The sequence below is a fragment of the Salvelinus sp. IW2-2015 genome, unplaced genomic scaffold (assembly GCF_002910315.2).
Source record: "Salvelinus sp. IW2-2015 unplaced genomic scaffold, ASM291031v2 Un_scaffold959, whole genome shotgun sequence".
NCBI classification, from domain to species: domain Eukaryota; kingdom Metazoa; phylum Chordata; class Actinopteri; order Salmoniformes; family Salmonidae; genus Salvelinus; species Salvelinus sp. IW2-2015.
Window position 1 is genome coordinate 626,780 of NW_019942663.1, and position 7,777 is coordinate 634,556.

The following is a 7,777-nucleotide window of genomic DNA, read 5'->3' on the forward strand; positions in this document are numbered from 1 at the left end:
CTGTAGTACTGTACTACTGTCTGGAACTGACTTACTGTAGTACTGTTACTTACTGTCGTGAACAACTATTGTAGTAGTCTGTATGCCTGTCTGAACTTGACTAATGTAAGTTATTGTAGACTACTGTCTGAACGAACTACTGTTTAACTGTACTACGTGCTGAACTGACTACTTGTAGATAGTACTGTACTACTTTTGAACGAACTAACTGTAGCTGTACTGTCACTGCTTCTGAAACTGACCGAATGTCCAGTACTCGTCCCTACTGTCTAACTAACTACTGTAGTACTGTACTACTATCTGAATGACTACTGTAGTAGATACTTCTACTGTCTGAACTGACTACTGTAGTACTGTTACTACTGGCTGGAACTAACTACGGTAGTAGTATGTTTACTGCTGTCTGAACTAAACTTTACTGTAGTTACTGTACGACTGTCTGAACTGACTACTTGTAGTAACTGTTACTACTGTCTGAACTAACTACTGTTAAGTCCGTACTACGGTTCGAACTTAATACTTGTCAGTAGTACTGTACTACTGTCTGAACTTGACTTACTATAGTACTCTATTACTGTCTGGAACTGACTACTGTAGTAGTACTGCTAACTACTGTCTGAATTTGACTTACTGTAGTACTGTACTACTGCTCTTGAACTGACTACTGTAGTAGTACTGTACTACTGTCTGAAACTAACTACTTAGTATACTGTACTACTGTCTGAACTGATACTGTCAGTAAGTACAGTACTACTGTTCTTGAACTGACTACTGTGTACTGTACTTACTGTCTGAACTAACTACTGTATACTTTTACTAGCTGTCTGAAACTGACTACTGTAGTAGTACTTGACTTACTGTCTGAACTAACTACTGTAGTAGTACTGTACTACCAGTTGATGCTACTGTAGTAGTACTGCTACTAATGTCTTGAACTAACTACGGGTAAGTAGACTGTACTACTGTTCTGAACTAACCTACTGTCAGTAGTACTGTACTACTGTCTAACTAACTAACTGTTGAGTAGATTACTGTACTACAGTCTTGAACTGACACTTACTGTAGAGTTACTGACTACAGTCTGAACTAACTAATGTAGTAGTACTGTACTACAGTCTGAACGAACTTTACTGTAGTAGTTACGTACTAACAGTTGACTGGACTACTTGTAGTACTGTACTACTGTCCGAACTGACCTACTGTAGTAGTACTGTACTACTGTCTGAAACTAAACTACTCTGTAGTAGTACTGTACTACTGTCCTGAAACTAACTACTGTAGTAGTACGTACTACTTGTCTGAACTGACTACTGTAGTAGTACTGTTAACTTACTGTCTGAAAACTGCTACTGTAGTAGACTATACCTTATACTGGTCTGATACTGACTACTGTAGTAGTACTATACTATCTGTCTAACTGACTACTGTAAGTTAGTACTGTACTACTGTCTGAAACTGATTACTGTAAGTTATACTACACTACTGTCTGAACTGACATACTGGTAGTAGTATGTACTACTTGTCTGAAACACTACTGTAGTAAGTACTATACTTGACTGTCTGATACTAAGCTCTGTAGTAGTACTGATTACTACTGGTCTGAACGTGGACTACTGTAGTAGTCTGCTACTTACTGTACGGAACTGAACTACTGAGTTAGTACTGTACTTACGGTCTTGACACTAACTACTTAGTACGTGTACTACCTGTCTTGAAACTTTGACTTACTGTAGTACTGTACTACTGTTCTGAAAACTGACTACTGTAGTAATACCTGTACTACTGTCTGGAACTGACTACGGTAAGAGTACTGTACTACTGTCGCGAACTGACTACTGTAGTAGTACTATACTACGGTCTGAACTAATACTGTAGTAGTACTGTACTAGCTGTCTGAAACTGACTAATGTAGTAGTACTATACTACTGTCTGAACGAACTACTGTAGTAGTACTGTACTACTGTCTGAACTGACTACTGTAGTACTGTACTAACTGTCTGAACTGACTACTGTAGTACTATACTTACTGTTCTGAAAACTGATCGATGCTGTAGTACTAATACTACTGTCTGAACTGACTTACTGGAGGTACTGTACTAACTGTCTGAACTAACTACTATCAGGATGTACTTACTGCTCTGACTAACTTACTGTAGTTACTTGTACCTAACAGTCTGAACTGACTACTGTAGTAGTACTGTAGCTACGTCTGAACTGACTCACTATAGCTACTGTACTACTGTCTGACAACTAACTACTGTATTACTGTAACTACTGTCTGAACTACTCACTGTATACTGTCTCTCTGTCTGAAATAACTACTGGGTGTATACTGTCCTACGTCTGCCACATGCACTCCTGTAGTACTGATAACATACAGATAACTGAAAATGACTACATGTAGATAGAAAAAAAAAAACAAAATTACAAAATGTTAGAACAGTCTGAACTGAACTAACTAGAAAGTAGTACATGATCATAAACATGTCATGAACTGAACTACTGTAGCACTGTACTACTGTCTGGAACATAACTTACTATAGACTGTCTAACATGATCTGAACTGGACTTACTTAAGTACAGGTACTACTGGCAACTAACTATGTAGTACTGTCCTTAACTGATCTTGAACCTGACTAAGTCAGTACTGTAAAAACTACTGTCGAACTGAACTAAAGTAGTTAACTGTACTACTGTAACTGAACTAAACTACTGTTAGTACATGTTCACTGCTGTTCTGAACGACTAATAGTAGACCTGTTACTACTGTAACTGAACTTAATACCTGTATATCATAGATACTACTGTCTGAACTAACGATCTGTAGACTAGACTGTCGGAACTGACTAATGTAGTTACTGTAACTTCACTATTCTAATAACTACTGTAGTACTGTCCTCGTCTGACCAAACCTCCTTCGACCAAGCGTTAGTATGCGCAAGCCAAAGCAGCCGCTCACGTGCTCTGAGAATAGCACTAACAACTAGATGGCCGATGTACATATCGTCTGAACTAACTACTGATATAACATGTCCCTACTGTCGTGAACTGACTAATGTAGTACCTCGTACTACTCGTTCCCTGAACTGACTAATGTAGTACTGTGTACTACTGTCTTGAACTGACTAATGTAGTCTTCACTACTTTCTGAACTAACTACTGTTAGTACTGTACTACTGGTCTGAATAACTACGTGTCCCAGTTACTGCTACTGTCTGGAAACCGACTAACCGCAGGGATGTAGTACTTACTACTGTCTGAACTAAGCTACTGAGTACTGTCCTACTGTCTGAACTAAGCTAACTGTAGTAATCTGTACTGCTGTTCTGAACTAACTACTGTAGTAGTACTGTACTACTGTCTGAACTAACTACTGTAGTACTGGTCTTACTGTCTGAACTTGACTACTGCTAGTTACGCACTACTGTTGACACTGGACTACTGTAGTACTGTAACTACTGTCTGGAAACATAACTACTGTAATGTACGGGTGTTACTACGACTGTCTGAAGCTGGACTACTGTAGTAGCTGCTATACTGTCGGAACTGACTACGTGTAGCACTTCGATAGCTTGGAACAACTACTTGTAGTACCTGTTACTACAGTCGTGGACCTTGTCTGTGTTGTCTGTACTACTGCTTCCATGACACTAACGTACCTGTGCCGTAGAACTGTGAATGACTGTCTGAGCTAACCTACTGTAAGTATACTTGTGTACTGCTGTCTGCACTAACTACTGTGAGTACTGCTTACTGGCTGAAACTGACCTACTGTAGTACTGTACTCTGCTGACTGAACTTACTGTAGTGTACGCACTGTCTGAACTGATACGGTAGTACTGTACTATGTCTGAACTAACTACTGTAGATACTGTACTACCGTCTGAACTGACTACATGAGTAGTACTTACTTGGCTGTCTGCACACTAACTACTGTAGTACTGTACTACTGTTCTGAACTGACTACCTTGTATACTATACTACTGTCTGAACTGACTACTGTAGTTACTGGTACTACTGTTCTGAAACTAATACTGTAGTGAGTACTGTACTGCTGTCTGAACTAACTTACGCTGTTAGTAGTACTGTACTACAGGTCTGAAACTGACTACTGTAGTAGTACTGATACTACTGTCTGAACTGACTTACTGTAGTCCTGTACTACTGTCTGAACTGACTACGTTTATTTTAGTTTTTGCCGTACTACTGTCTGAACTGACTACTGGTAGTCAGTTACTGTACTACTGTCTGAACTGACTATATTAGTACTGTACTTACTGTCTGAAACTGACTACCTATAGTAGTACGTACTACTGTCTGAACTGAACTCTGTATAGTACTGTTACTTTACAGTCTGAACTGACACTGCTAGTAGTCACTTGTACTAACTGTCTGAAACTGGACTACTGTAGTACTGTTACTACAGTCTGAACTGTCTTACTTGAGTTGAGTACTCTATACTTACTGTCTGGAACTAACTACTGTAGTAGGACGTGTACTACTGTCTGAATAACTACTATAGTAGTACTATACTACTGTTACTGAACTAATCTATAGTAGTACTATACTACTGTCTGAAACTGACTACTATAGTACTGTACTACAGTCTGAACTGACTACTGTAGTAGTACTGTACTACTGTCTGAACTAACTACTATAGTACTGTACTACTGTCTGAACTAACTACTGTAGTACTATACTACTGTCTGAACTGACTACTGTAGTACTATACTATGGTCTGAACTAACTACTGTAGTACTGTTCTACAGTCTGAACTGAGCCTTCTTCCATTGTTATCCCAAATAGAAATAATCAAGTCAAATCAACATAATAATAGTAGAATGGTTTTGGTTGCATCATGCTAAGTGTTGTGTGTAACTGGTCTAAACTGATGTGTCATGTTGACCATCGCGCTGGTCTATAGATCACTCCTTTCACTGTGTTTGTTGGAATCTGGGGAGGGGACCTCAAGCATTGAGTGATCTGAAACCACACATTACTTAAGTTAACAGCGGGGAATTATAAAACCAATCTTACTCGTTTTGAACCATATAGAAATGCAGTATATACTCAGAAATAAAACTATACAAAATATAATAATACATGTAAATGTGTATACCTTCAGTACAATTATTATTTAATAAGTACTATGGTATAGTATAATACTTACAAATATAATGAACTTGACAATAATAAACAGCCATGGGTAACTCAGCCACAGAAAAACATCAACTACAAGACAACAATAGAGCTTTGATTTTCAACAGGCTTTTGAAGTGCAGAGACTTCCCAGCTGTTGGTAAGAGCAGCAGTGGACAGGTACCGTGATGGCTGGAGCTGTGATCGTATGCATGAAGGATATAAGCGGGTTAGGTAGAAATAAAATAAGAGGGGGTTTTACCAAACCACCGAGGATGAAGAACACCATGAAAAGTCGTCCCAGGGTAGTTTTGGCGTACACGTCTCCATAGCCCACAGTGGACATGGTAACCATCAGTAAGTAGACACATTCCCAGTAGGAAAGTGACTGGGAATTTTGGAAGTTTTCCCAAGGATCCCCTGAGTTTTCCACCTAGAACAAAGGTCACAATACTAGATATTGAAAGAGAGGAACAGAGAGCCTTTTTCATGTACTCAATCTTGTATTATAATTTACTAACTCACTCTCACTCACTCATCTGATTTATTACTTACTTACTCAGTTATTTCTTAGTTACTTTGTTACTCACACCGTATCAATTTTGTACTGTCTCCAGAACTGTAAAGAACTTTTACATTTTCAGAAGCAATGACTATGCTACCATCTAGAGGCCCTACACATTTTAAAAACAGACTCATACATATTCCACAGTTATAACATGCATCAAAGTACTGTAGCCATTTTCTGTAACTGTATTTTTTGTATAGTTACAGGATATATCTCTGTAGGATATCTAATGTTTGTAAGGATATCTCTGTAGCTGTATCTCTGTAGGATATCTCTGTAGCTGTATCTCTGTAAGATATCTCTGTAGCTATATCTCTGTAGGATATCTCTGTAGGATATCTCTGTAGGATATCTCTGTAGGATATCTCTGTAGCTGTATCTCTGTAAGATATCTCTGTAGCTATATCTCTGTAGGATATCTCTGCAGCTATATGTCTGTAGGATATCTCTGTAGGATATCTCTGTAGCTATATCTGTAGGATATCTGTGTAGGATATCTACTGTTTGTAGGATATCTCTGTAGGATATCTCTGTAGCTATATCTCTGTAGCTATATCTCTGTAGGATATCTCTGTAGCTGTATCTCTGTAGGATATCTCTGTAGGATATCTCTGTAGGATATATCTGTAGGATATCTGTGTAGGATATCTACTGTTTGTAGGATATCTCTGTAGGATATCTCTGTAGGATATCTACTGTATGTAGGATATCGCTGTAGGATATCTCTGTAGCTATATCGCTGTAGGACATCTCTGTAGCTATATCTCTGTAGCTATATGTCTGTAGGATCTCTCTGTAGGATATCTCTGTAGCTGTATCTCTGTAGGATATCTCTGTAGGATCTCTCTGTAGGATATCTGTGTAGGATATCTCTGTAGCTATATCTCTGTAGGATATCTGTGTAGCTATATCTCTGTAGAATATCTACTGTATATATGATATCTCTGTAGGATATCTACTGTATATATGATATCTCAGTAGGATCTCTGTATAGGATATGTCTGTATCCTTTTCCTGCAGTCAAATGACCAATCCTCCCTCTAGTGGCCCCATGGGTCGAATGTTATTCATATTTTTCACAATTTCCTAATTAATAAACATTATTTGTTTTAAACCTTCTGAAAATCCCATGTTTCTATATCAAACGGTTTTTGTTATATTTCAGTCTTCTGTGATGTATATAAAGTGTAATATTGGGATTCAAACTCAAAATGTAAAACATTTCAACTCTACATCTGACATGGTCCAGGTGTCTTCTTCTTTTTAAACCATGTGTGTGAGGTGTAGACTTTTATTTCAAAGTAGATCTGTTTAAGACTACCAAGAATCACTCTGTGTGACCCTGATTTAGCCCACTGCAGTATTAAAGGGGCTAGGTTGTACAATACTTTACTTAAATTGATGTCTGTTAGATGTGTCAGAGACTGAATATTTACAATCATATAGTTCTTCTGTTTCGCCTTTATGGTGCTGGGTAACTCACCAAATGTATGAAGCCTGCAGCTGTTAGCCATGTGCTTATGAAGATTGAACACAAGTTCACCAGTTTTATGGAATTGCTATTGAAAACAAGAGAGCCAGACAATATCAATGAACATTGATAGTGTTGAACACCAAAAGACCTGCCTTGTGAAAGTTGAAGTGTACGAGTACAGGATCCATATTTGGTAATAAGATGTCGGTAGCACTTCAATCGACCTGTTTGTCAAAACGGTGCCGTAATACAGTCATGAACATAACAAAAAGTCGTTTGGTTTCTCCAGTTGTTACTATATTCCCTTGAACTATAAATGCCTACATTCCTTTAGGATATATAATGCCTACCAGGGATTTTGTTTAAAGAACCTCCTTTAGGATAAAAGGTGATATCTGGTTACAGAACCTCCTTTAGGATAAAAGGTGATATCTGGTTACAGAACCTCCTTTAGGATAAAGGCTTTATCCTAAAGAGGTTCCGTAACAGATATCACCAGATATCACCCTTTATCCTAAAGGAGGTTCTATAACCAATATCACCAGATATCACCCTTTATCCTAAAGGAGTTCTGTAACCAGATATCAACCAGAATA

General features: G+C 38.1%; 1 pseudogene; it reads right to left on the reverse strand.

The window, feature by feature from the left end:
- Positions 1–7,777, reverse strand: part of LOC112069277 (calcium-activated potassium channel subunit alpha-1a-like) — an 85,927-nt pseudogene that overhangs the window by 68,869 nt on the left and 9,281 nt on the right.